The following is a 12903-nucleotide window of genomic DNA, read 5'->3' as shown; positions in this document are numbered from 1 at the left end:
GAGATGAGACGCTTTTCCATCATACCACTGACTTTCTGTCAGCTGCATGGCTGTCCTCCCTAAAATAATCCAGAAAGTCACAGTTACCCAGTGCTTCACCTGACCAAATAAAAGCATTGAGATGGCCTCTTGTCCGGCTTCACAGCATAGACAAAGCATTAGAGGACATTAAAAGTACCAGATCGAAATAAGGTGAACCTCTCCGCTGTTAAATCTGTCAGTAATCTCCTCAATACTTTCAACTCCCAGAGAGCCAAATCAGAAGAGACGACAGTTGGAAATAGCTTTAAAAGGATATTATCTCATTGATTTTTGAAAGAGAGAGCTTCTTTAGCAAGAATATTGCTCTTTCGGTCTCCATCTTTAATGTTTATTCATTTGGCTGCTTCACGGGGGAATGCAAACCACAGAAATGTAGGAGCTGTACGGTAGTGTGCAAAACGAGGACCACAGGGGATTCTGGGCTTCATCTCTTCATCCCAGCTTCTGAGGCAGAGAGCTTTGTGTGCTGAGGGCCTGGGAAGAAAAAACAGCAAAAAGAAGGATTATAAAACCCCTTTTTCATGCAGATGTTGAAATTCATATAATTACCTGGGATTTGTGTTTGAACCACTGTTATGCATATGTGGGTTTGTGAGAGAAGTGGCAAAATAAATTATTTACAGTTATTTCACAGGGCTTCTTTAAGGCTCGATCTTACCTTTCTGTTGCTTGGTTTGAAGGTTTAAGCATTTGTAAGGTAAATCTCTAAACCGGATTTCAATTTAGAACTCCAGCCTTTTGTTAGAGTTTTCTTAAACATTCAGTGGTAAACACAGAGAGCAAGCAGTCTTAGGAAAGAGCCACAGTCAGACATTCACAACCTAGGAAGTGAGTCATCTGAAAGTTATTGTGAAGTTGTTCATCCAGAGACAACTGCCACAGCCATCACAACTGGAGCATTACTCCCCACCTCCACAGTATCAGCTTGCTCACAATGAGACTTCAGGGCAATGGAGGGAGACTGGCACCTCAAGGTGGTATTTCCTCCCATCTGAATGCAGGTTGCTCGTGAAGATACCAACTTCGTGAACAAACTCAACCTCAGTGAGGCAAGTCCTGCCCACAATGCAAGCTCCAAAGGCAATCTTTGAATACATGTAATTCCAAGCTGGTGAGGGGTCTGGAGCACAAGCCTTATTAGGTGCAGCTGAGAGAGCTGAGATTGTTTAGTCTGGAGAACTGAAGGCTCAGGGTGACCTTGTCACTTTCTACAAGTACCTGAAGAGAAGGTGTGGTGAAGTGGAGGCTGACTTCTCCCATGTAACTAGCAATAAAACTAGAGGGAATGACTTCTAGTTGCACCAGGGGAGATTCAGGTTGGACATTAGGAAATACTTCTTCTCAAAGAGAGTGGTCAGGTGCTGGAATGGGCTACCCAGGAAGGTGGTGGTGTCACCATCCCTGCGTTCAAGAAGAGTTTAGATGTTGTACTAACGGACATGGTTTAGTGGGAAATATTGGTGATAGGTGGATAGTTGGACTGGATGATCTCGGAGGTCGTGTCCAACCTTGGTGATTCTATGATACTAGTTTATGTGCATGTATTGTTAACAGTGTAAAAAATACTCAGTGCCACCTTAGATATCTCTGCTGTTAACTTCCAGTTGCCAGTTTAGTTTATAGAATAACTGAACGAGTTCCAGGGAACAGAATTTGCCTGCAGAATTATGAAGCCATTGGCTATTAGGTCAGAAACATTAAATTTGTGGTAGTTGTATGTCCAACTGAGTGAACAAGTAATTATAATATATTAAAATACTTCTACTGTATTCTTAATGGAAAAGGCTTGCAAGAGTTAATCAAAGGTAACAGGAAAAAAAAAGACATTTTCAAGAGAAGCTCAAAGAAGAGATGAAAAGACTCACTGCTATGGCCAGATAAAGTACAATATGTGGTTAATGCATTTATCCCTATTCAGTGCTAGCTGAGGAAGTAAAAGAAAGATCTGCTAAGTATCATGAGTTTCTCTCTGCTCTCTCCCTCCTAAGATGCACTTAAGTGCATGTGGCTGAGGCAGAGTCTGGTCCTTTCAGGTTTATGTTAGCTGGGAATTTCCTTGTAACCAAGGGATTCTCTACTCATTGTCTGTGGATGGAGTTCATTCCAGTCCACATATTCAAGCGGCAGATTTGGGCTAAAAAACAATGCCAGAGACTACAGTAATTTCACCTGGAAAAAACATTCAGCCTAGCTGCATATTCTGTTACAAGGTCAAAGGAGTGTCTAAGGGATTTAAACAAAGCACCACAGTCACAATAATCCATGAAGTCAAACCTGGTCAGTGGAAGGAGCTTAGGGTACACCAAAGGGACTGATGTTGGATTTATGTTTGCTCAGCATTGTTATTATTCACATGAAATTAGACAGCAGAGGATACGTTAATTACACTTGCAATTGATGCTTCACTAGGAGGTGTCAGAAACACCAAAGAAAAGAAAAAGAATTTTTAAAAGCTGGAGAACATGAAATAGGATTTAGCTAGGAAAAAACATTTGCTAATGGCTGAAGGAAAAAGTAATCAAATCTAAAAGGAATGATGCCAAAAAAAAGCCTATTATTATAGTGCTAGAGAGCTCTGCGGCTATAACCTCAGAGTGTAGCTTAGATCAAGTGGAAAATCACCATTTGAGGGAGCTAATTGAGTTGGGCTCTACATACAACAGCATAATTTCATAAATTAGAGAAGAATCTATATCAAAATGGACAAAAGCATGTTTCAGACACAGTTCTCATTTTTAAAAGCAAGATGGTTTAAAAATTTATATTAGCAGAATAACTCTAAAAGATTAACATGTGAGGCTCTTTCCAAATTGTCTGGCGACTAAAATGCTGTCTTGCACAGCTGGAGAGTTTATCTTTATTCCCCTGCCTGTTACTGAACTTTAATACCTATTTGTAAGAACAAGATATGAGCAGAGAGTAAGGTTCCAGCACAGTGGCATTTCTTTACATCTAGGTAGGATCTTGCTCATGTTCAATTGTACCGAGAGACACAGAAAAAAAGACACATGGGTTTTACTGCTCTGATTTGTAGGATGGTGTTGGATGAAAGATGCATTCTAAGCAGCTCTTTGCATAGCCTTCTATTTGCAGAGAACTGGACCACAACAGTGGAGCAGCACTTCCGTCCATGCTACACAGCCACAGAACAGGGCATTTCTGTGCATCCCTCCAAGAACAGCGTGTCTTCATTTCAGCAGCATCATGAAGAAGAAGAATGCCAAGAGAACACACACAGCTCTCTAAACTGCTTACAGAACTCAACATCCAGTCGTAGATGAATATCACATAATTAGTATTTAATTACAGGAGTTAAATTATCAGAGGCTTTACTTAATGAAGTTAATCCCTCCCTTCTTATTCTCCTGCTTGGCTTAACAAAGTTGGTGGTATTTAGTGCAGAACAGGAGGCAGCCACCACTAGCAGCTATGTTAGGTGAGCTACAGAAGGACCAAGACCCAGCGACTAAGGACAAAAGGGTAGGCAGCAAGCAGCAACTATTTAGGTCTGTTGTTCTGCTCCAGGGGAGATGTGTGGCTACTGCATGATACAGGAAAATTCATGATGCAGATGAAACTCAAGCTGGTGAACCCCAGAAGGTCAACAACACCCAATTTACAACCAATAAGGCCAGGCTGGATGGGGCCCTGCGCAGCCTGGTCTAGTGTTCAACAACCCTTCCCATGGCAGGGGCTTGGAGCTCAATGTTTAAGGTCCCTTCCAAGGTCCATTGTATGACACTTCTCTGCTTCTTTCAGCCTTTAGCCATCTCTCTCAGATGTACTAAGCGCTACTCTTCTTCTCCCCACAGCTGATATCTTAGATGCCTTCTCTGCAGGTGAGCACATGAATGCTTCCACTTCAAGCCAAGCCAGGTTACCCTCTTTCAGATGCTTTCATTTTGAATATTTTCTTAAGGGATTCAGTCTCTCCATCTCCTAAATACCACACTAATCAGGTGAAACAGGAAGGCAGGCAGGGAGCTGGTCTGCATTTCATAAGAGAATGAAAGAATCAGACACAAAACAAAAGGAAATTCTGAAACCTACTGATTACTGGGTCACCACCTTGCCTCCTAGGGCCCTATACCATCAGTAATTTACCCTCCCTATTAAATAGCTGTATGATAAAACTCACAACTTGAAAAAAAAGCTGAAATGTGCTTGCAAAAATGCATTCTCTGACTTGATCCTGGGTGGGAAAAGCTACTACCTGGTACTAGCTCAGGGCGGGCTGTTGTTGAGTTACTCTCCAGCCTTTGACAACAAGCTTGCCTGGATTTAAGATTTAAGGGCCAGTTGTTAATCTTTTTCTCATAGTTTTCTCACCCAATAACATATTTGGCAGAATAAACATGCTGGGATGAAGAGATTTGGGTTTCTCTTCTAAACTGTATAGAAATCACACTGTGAAATGCAAAATTTAATCAATGAAGAATTATTGCATTGCAGCACTTGAAAATTACTGAAACACTAGACAGCAATAGAAACAAGCTCCCATATACAGGGAAGACTCTGCTTATGAAGTGTGTGGGTAACTGTAGGAAACCCACAAATCTCAGCAAGGTGGTACTTGTTATTTTAAAAACAAAGCAAGGATGTTATCCATTTCTTAATCCAGGATTTGCTTATATTTACGTATGAAAGCCATTCTCTCCTCCTCTACGAATTGATTTCCCAGTACTTTGAAGAGACAAGGAAGAATTTTATGAAGACTACTTTTCTTCAAAGACATATTTTGTCTAAAAATGTGAAATCCAAAATCACACGGTTGTTTCCTGAGGACTTTACATCCAAATACTGAGCAAAAAAGATAATAGTTAGCCTCAGGATGACCAATATTGAACAATCTTTTTATTAGTGAGAAAATCTCTGTGGGTCCAGTTGCTACTCAACAAATTTTGTCTGAGTTTCATTAAAGCCTCTTTACATTATGCTGTTGATGTAACACAATATCTATCTATCTATCTATATGTAACAGTTACGGGTTTTTACAGTATAAAAGAAGCATAAAAGGGAGTGTGGTATAATACAAAGAAGTCCTTCATGCTTTGAATCATGTCTGGTTCCAGTCCTGCCATCTGCAATTAACTGGAGATCTTACCAAAGTAAGATCTCTTGCCTTCAAAGGCTATTCATATGCCCAGAAATTATGTAGAGCAGCTGTCATTCAGTGATGCAGAAGGCAGGCATCTCCTTTTCCAGGAACTATGGATTTCAGTCAGCCCCTACTACTGGATATGGTGAGGGTGGTATAGTGATTATATATGTATATATTTTAAGAATATACGTGCAGTCTTCTTAGTGAGAATACAGGTGTTTACACCACACAGGTTCTCTGGACAATCTCAAAGAGCAGTTTAAAATGATTGTAGAAGAGGAACATACAGATGCTGCATTACCAAGCCCTTCAGCAAGTGGCATTTCCTTTTCTCTACCAGTATAATCTATCGCCACAGAGCGTTACAATTCACGGGGTTATCCCGTTTCCAGTCTCAGGCAGACCACAATGGTGATGTCATATACTGACATCCCCTTGGAGTTTATGATTTAGTGTACACAAATATATGAATATATTTACATATAATTGTATGGGCTTTTTTTACTTTCATCTTCATGATGAATGGCTTTTGCATTACAGATCTTTCAGCAATGAGATTTGTCCTCCCATGAAGTTTCTCTAAGCAGCATAAGTTCTGCCTGGATCCATGTGATTTCTGGGGATGGTGCATGGGTGTATGTATACCCACTGCAGAATCCATTTCCTTCTATGAAAAGTGTATTTTGAAAAAGAAACAAACATAAAACAAATATTTCTAAAAAACATTAAAACAAAACAAACAAAGAAACCCACAACCCTCTGTGTTTCCAAGACGGTTTCAATTATGTCTGCCTGCTTTATTTTAACATTTCTACATCAATTAGCAGTGCAAACTTGGAAACCTCTCTTGTAAGGTGAATCTTTCTACCATGCATTCTCCACAAAACTATGAAGCCGTGCCTTTCAGGAGATGAAGCCAAATCGATATGATCAGAGCTGGAAGTAAATATTCAGGGAATACATTTAGCAGCTTCACCGTTGCAGTTACACAGTAAGTTGCTCTGGGGGAATGTTTTGTCATTCATTTTTACACTTGACAAAATCTAATGATTATATTGCCGGGATGAGTGTACTATAAGATGTCATTAAACTCCTACCAGGTTTCCTATTTGAAAACTGCCTTGTTAGGTCTATTTAACTTGCAGCATATTTAACTATTAACAGGACACAATCAGCATTTTGATTTACTTTTGGGGGATTAGAGAAAGAAAAATGTTATCTTGCATCTTGGGCTTTAAGGATGTGTTCTTCCTCTTGTCTTAATGGTCACTGAGATTTTGTGCATGGTTAATTTAAAATGGATGTCAGTCACACATACGTGCATTCACACACATGCATGCACAAATGGCTTAGACATAACCACAAGGGGTACTGAATAAAGCAAGTAATTCACATTCTAAGGCTGGTCTTGCTGGCTTTTATCACTGTTCTCATATCAGGACTGCTAGTTTCAGCCCACTTGTAAGACTCTCATTAATCTTAATTCATCCTCCATCTACCTTAAAACATGCCTTGAAGTCATTTTTTCCCAGACCTTTTAAACCACGCTCAATCTCCCAGGCTAAAGACAAATTTATCAAATCCATACAGCAACATTCAGCACCTTGGAATATTTCAGCCTATTGAGAAAATCTCCTTGGGTCTTCACTCTGCTCCTTCTTGAGCCTCACTTCTCACATTCCCCCCAAAATCCAGGATTGTTTCATTAATTACCAGCATCACAACCATTGCAATATAAATCTCCAGCCATGAGAGCTAAGTACAATTGTTTCAGAAAAGATGACTCGTCTCTGCACAGACTATGTCACTTCCTCATTCATCACCCTCAAGTGATCACAACTGAATTACTTCCCACCACTGCCACTCATTTTTCAGGCCTCTCGCTAATTCACGGAGGCTTGTTAAAATGCTGCAAGCAAAGGTGCCCTTCTGATCTTTCCAAGCATCCACTAAATGGTTTGAATTTATTCATTGGACTGAGCTCATCCTGGGTCATGTCTCTTTTTTGTGTGTGCCTCATTGACTTTTAAATTTTCATTAAAGCTGCAGCATCTCCTTTTGTTTGAAGGCAGATCTATTGAGGAAAGTTACTGTTTTGAAGAGAAAGGGGTTAAAAAATCTACATGAAGCAACCATAGCTACAACAGAAATGGAACACCATACACAAGAAATAAGCTTTGTGCAGAGCTATCAGGCGCTTAGACTAGCAGGAGTTTCAGTTTGGTCTTTGAAACATTTGGGAGAAAATGGCTTTCCTTGCAAGCAAAGGGGATATTTCTAAAAGACAGGTTCCAATAGTACGTTCTACCTGTTTGACTTGCATTTTGAATTCAAGCAAAACAGCATTTCCAGGAAACTGAGAGAAATAAAAAGATAGCTCGTGCTGTGTCACAAAGCTCCCACCTGACAACAACTGATTAGTTTAGGTTTCCAAGCTTTCTTCCATTCCTGTCTCTGGTATATTGAATTTCAGAGCTGAAAGACTGAAGAGAGTCGCAGGAGGAAATGAAGAGGTCTCCCAAGTCAATACAGGTTAGGGCAAATGCCAACCTGATTGCAGGACTGACATAGTGCCTGCCTACACAGTGGTAAAGATGGGACTTGCAAAAATAGTGATATAAAGAAAAAAAAATAAGGTACAATCACTTCTCCTTCATTTTGCCATCCACTTTACCTCTTGTAGTGAGATAATATTTAATATCTGCCCCAGAAATACATGCAGTGGAGAAAGATCCACTGCAGAAGAAATGTTTCTCGGCCTTTATCCTCCAGTGGCTGCTGGAAAATGATGCCAGTGTTGCCATTGAATGACATTACTAACAAGAGCAGCAGGCCGAAAAAAAGCATCCAAAGAGCTGTTCCTCCAAGACTTGTCATCATGAGCAACTTAGGATCAAACAGGTTTTGTGGCTTCCCTTTTTGGGTAGATCCTGCCCCTCAGTGCCACCTCCAGTGAGCAGCACTTCAGGGGGAATAGGCATTGTGTAGTTATTTCTCTGTTCTTGGGCACTAAAATCCAGCTCAATATAGAGAAGATTTCAGCCAGCTCTAATATATGAGTTCAACCTATCTCTCCCTCTGGCCCCCTTGCACAGTCATGGTGATCACAAGGAAATGAGTTACAAGCCCTCATAATGTTATTTATTCTACACTTCTTGGGCAAAATTCACTAGGTCCTTTGCCAGATACTTAATAGAATGCCATAGGAGGCGCTTTCATACAACTTGGTAATACTGGTGTCTCTCCCAGCACATCTTCCTTGGATCTGAGCCTCAGAATGTATCCAGGCATTGAGTCACACTGAAGCCACTTAAAATCTTAGTTTTTCCCTTTAGGTATTATCTCTTCCTTTACAGTAAAAGCAACAAAAATACTATTTTTAGGAATTGTAATAGCTATGTCTGAGGTAATTATGCGGGATAGTTAAACACCTCTTTCAGAAATCATATTGTAGGATTTTTCACAAAAACAACTTTTGTGCATCTGATTTTCTTCCTCTTATTGCCAAATGTTTTTCAAAATAGTTGCTATTTTAGACATTCTGCTGAGCTTTCAGAGCAAAAACAAACGAACAAACAAACAACCCCACTATTCTCAACAACTTTAGTTAATGTTAGCTTTTTGTGGCTAAGGAGACAAATATATTTAACAAGTATTTGCAGGTCTCAGTGCTAGCCAAAAGATTCACACATCTGATGAACTTATTTCCAGTTAAGTTGTTCATATACAGCCGTTTTCTAAAGCTCTGTTTTGTGATACAAAGACAAAATTCCTGGGGTGTGAACATTTCAACTCCCCTTGAAATCCCACACCACTGTGTTAATGGGGTAAGATCTATGAGGGTGTATCTTTGTTCTAGTACCCGTCCACTCCTGGACAATCACAGTAATGGGCTACAGAGCCATGCTCAGGGCTCTTCTGCCATCTGCTTTGAAGAAAGCAGACCCATGTGGCTTTGAACGTGGTCCCAACCTTTCTCAATCCCCAGTGTGTTGGGCTCTTGGAAATATACAGTTGTTCAGTACTTAAAAGTCTGGTTCTAAATAATATTGAAAACTAGCGTCTGGTGTCAAAAACTCTTCAAATGAAATTTTTCAAATCTTATTCCCTGCTATAAATAACACCAAGGTCTGCTGCAACAATCCAATTATTCTGAGCCTTGGCTAACTTGTAAACTCTTCTTAGGAATGGCACTGACTTGGAAGCAATCTAATAATTAAACCACTGACATTTCAGATGTGCAAAGACAGACTGAGAGTCCAGTTTCCACAGTGTGCCTCTCTAATTCAATATTTTTTTAGCCTACGCTCAACTGAGTTAAGCAGGATAACTCTTTTAGGGTCCTTCTCTCTTCCCTGGGGTAAAAAAGTCAAGACCTGCTCTGACCTCTTTGAACATTCATAGAGTCTTTATAATATGTAAACACACCTTCATTCCATTATTTGGCACTAACAATGTTTCCACAGCTCATTATTTCCTGCATGAAATAATGTTTAATTAGTGCTGAATTACAAAGGAATTGCTGTGGAACTACATAAGCCATCCTTGCAAATTCCCTAATGAATTCAATGTGATTGCTGCCATTGCACTGAATTCTAAATGAATTCATAATGATTAGAAACTCAAGGCATACCTGCCTTTCATCGATCGGTGTGTGACAACAAGATTTCTTTATAAACAAGAGTCATGCAGACAATATGTTGATACCAGTATCTAAAGATTTTTAGCTCCTCTTGGGAGAAAGCCAGTGACTCTGGCATTTAAATCCAAGGCTACAGTGATAAATGAATCAAATCTTCCTAGTTTTTCCCAGGCCTATTGGTGTTGCAAAGTTACCAACCCTGCTGAGTGCACAAAGGAATTTAGGTTTCTGCAATAAAAAGAGGGATGGTACTGGATTTAATCAGAGGTACAAACACCAAGGGTCTTAGCTCAGGAACAGCCCATGTTCACAAGACACTCTTCCTACAAACCCCATTCATTTGCCACTGCTGTCACGTAGAAAGTTTCTGTTTTTGCTGGCTGATGGATTGGATCCCCAAATTCACAATGCTGCTCTGTAGAGATGACTTCACTCCTGGTGTCTATACCCACAAACCACCCAGGCCCAGCTTTCACCTCTCTGCTGCAAAGTGCTGCAAGCCCAGAAAAAACATCAGCAATCCCACAACTGGGACATCTGCCTTCAGAGTAAACTGTGAACAACCTTTTCTAGCTATTTCAGTACTCTCATTCAATATTTGTCCAATCATGCTTATGATCTTGGGGTAAGCATGTTGGGACTCAGATCAGTATATTCCATCTTTGATGGGTTATTAAAATTTCCAGTCTAAAATTCCTGTTATCATAGTCTCCTATGCACTGAATCCTACATGCCTTGAAACCAGTGCCAAAACCACTACTAATTTCTGTAAGAATACTCTCAGGCACATACATATAGAGAGATATTTTTAATTCTCACTCTCACAATCTTCTCAGTTTCTAGTATCCTTCAGACTTTGACATGTGAAACAGGTTAGGCTGACACAAACATTTCACTTTAATACCCACTATGTAAGATTTATTCCCACAGACTTATATTGGTCTGTGTTCAAATTAGCAATGGTTCCAGGCAGTCTGCTTCCTTAGGCTGTGCTGGCATAAATCTACTGACTTTGGGGGAGTTACTTCTGATTTTCACTGATAAATGCAAGAAAGGACTCAGCGCTCTCCACCTAAAAGGCTCAGATTAGATTCCTCCTGGCCCCATTAATGTTGTCACTGGTATTCTTTCTGTGTTTCTTTTGCTGTTGTAAGTGCTTTTTCCCCACCTTTTAAGCCATCGAGATAACTGAAAGTCCTTTCCTTTACAGAATTTCCAAACTGATCTCAGTCTGCAGTGAACTTGAATGCACTTTGGAAAAAAACTTCTGTCTCTGAACTATACACAGGGAATTGAATTAGACAGAACAATCTGGGTCATTGAATCTTGTCCCTTGTAATTTCAGCAAACCATATAGTAGATGCTTAGTCCAGATTGGTCTGCAGAACAACCCCTCCCCACATACCACAAACCACAAGATGGTTCTTCACTACTCAAGAAGCAAACTCAGGACCATTTGTGAACTTTCTACCCCTACATAGTAAATGCTGCCTAAATTTTAATAAATATCAGAGGAGAAAAGATCATCATTATTCTGTTTGATGAAATACAGGTTGTATTTACAAGACACTTGACTTCAGAGGACAGTACTGAATGGACTGGACCCAGAGGAGGATATACAGCATGAGTCCAAACTCCACTACACACTAATGCACTTCAGAAGTAGGGTAATCATGGCATTGCTGTCAGTCACAGAGATACACGTAAGAAGGGGAAGAGAGAAGAAAAAGTTCCTGTAACTCAACCATCACCCATATATGATGTATTTGCAGTGAGTTCTCAGGCAAATAAAAACTGCACACACCACCTGTCTATGAAGTTGGAACTGGGCCTTGAATTTCAGTGCTCTAGGTCTATCTCTGTTTATAATCACACTCCCAATTATGGGCTCCGTTTGCACAGGTTGGCTTTGGCAAAATGCAGATAGGAATCTTCTTAAGTTCAAATGGGAGCTTGGTGCAACTGACTTGTAATTGTGAAAGTCAACAGTTGGATAAAGAATCCTTTCGACATGCTTAAACCAGGTCAAGATGTAGACATACTGTGTGCCGCTACAGGCAAATGCTGAGGCAATTACATTCCCATCTAACTTCTGGCAGAGTTGATCTATTCCTAAGACTCATTAAAAAGGTTTATTTCTGACATGTTCTGGTTTGTACTAAGTGTTCTGTACTTTAAAAGTAATGACATGGTGGAATATCCTCCCCACAAGCTATTCTGCTCTCCTTCCAAGTGATGAAATCCGAGACTGAGATCAGGATGTGTTCGTGTTGTCTGAGCACCCTTCTGTTCAGGCCTCATGCCCAACGGCTACAAAGACAAGGCCTGGTAATCACACAGTCTAGAGATAAGCATGTGAAGACATCAGGAAATGTTCCCATCGCCAGCCTAAAATAAGCATTTCCTACAAAGCTCCATCACTCTCTTGTTGTCCGGCATAGATGCTGCTGGTTCCACTCTGACAGCTTTGAATGTTTGACCCTTTTCAAATGGGTGAACACATTTGACCCTCCCATGAGAGGTGAAGGAGGTTGAACACAAGTCTAATCCCTGGTTGTGCAATGTGTACGATAATGAGCCTCAGCAACTCATTGGCAGTCAGTGATTTTAAGTGATACGCATGCAAAATATGCAGCTACATTAACCAGTCAGGCAAGGAAGCAGAGACATTTCCTGAGGTGGGAAACATATTGAAATGCTAATAGACCCCGGCAGGTGTTGTTGGTCTTTTGGGGAAAGATACCTAGGAGGAACTTCTTAATTGTATGTTCACCAGATCCTTTCAGCAGATCAAAAGAGACCACTGATATGAGCAAATAAACTTTGATATATGCCTTTCACTACTGGTACTAATTGGAAGGAAATTCCCTGGCCTGTGGACCAATGCACTTAATTTAAAAGCATTGGAAATGTTAATTGAATAAGGGGGGAGGGTTGATTAGAAGCATGACCTCATGTCTAAAATGATAATGAAGGCTCTTGACACCCGAACAACAAAAGGTCATGAAAGTATAAACAATGAGATGAGAAAGAACCATCAGCTAGAGCGTGGACAGTGACATATGAGTCTCGTGTGAGTAAGGGTATTGGGTGGAGAGGAAGCTGCCAGCTTCAGGGC

At 40.3% G+C, this 12903-nt stretch overlaps 1 long non-coding RNA gene across 1 annotated transcript in view; it reads right to left on the bottom strand.

The window, feature by feature from the left end:
- Positions 1–281: 281 nt before the first annotated feature.
- LOC101749505 overlaps positions 282–12903 on the bottom strand; it is a 198248-nt gene continuing 185626 nt past the window's right edge. The window contains exon 13 of the long non-coding RNA XR_005860213.1: positions 282–516. This is a non-coding gene — a long non-coding RNA (uncharacterized LOC101749505). The remainder of the gene's footprint in view (positions 517–12903) is intronic.

The sequence above is a fragment of the Gallus gallus genome, chromosome 5, assembly GCF_016699485.2.
Source record: "Gallus gallus isolate bGalGal1 chromosome 5, bGalGal1.mat.broiler.GRCg7b, whole genome shotgun sequence".
In the NCBI taxonomy this organism is placed as follows: domain Eukaryota; kingdom Metazoa; phylum Chordata; class Aves; order Galliformes; family Phasianidae; genus Gallus; species Gallus gallus.
Note: the sequence above shows the minus strand (reverse complement) of the source record. Positions and strands in the feature narration are given on the sequence as shown.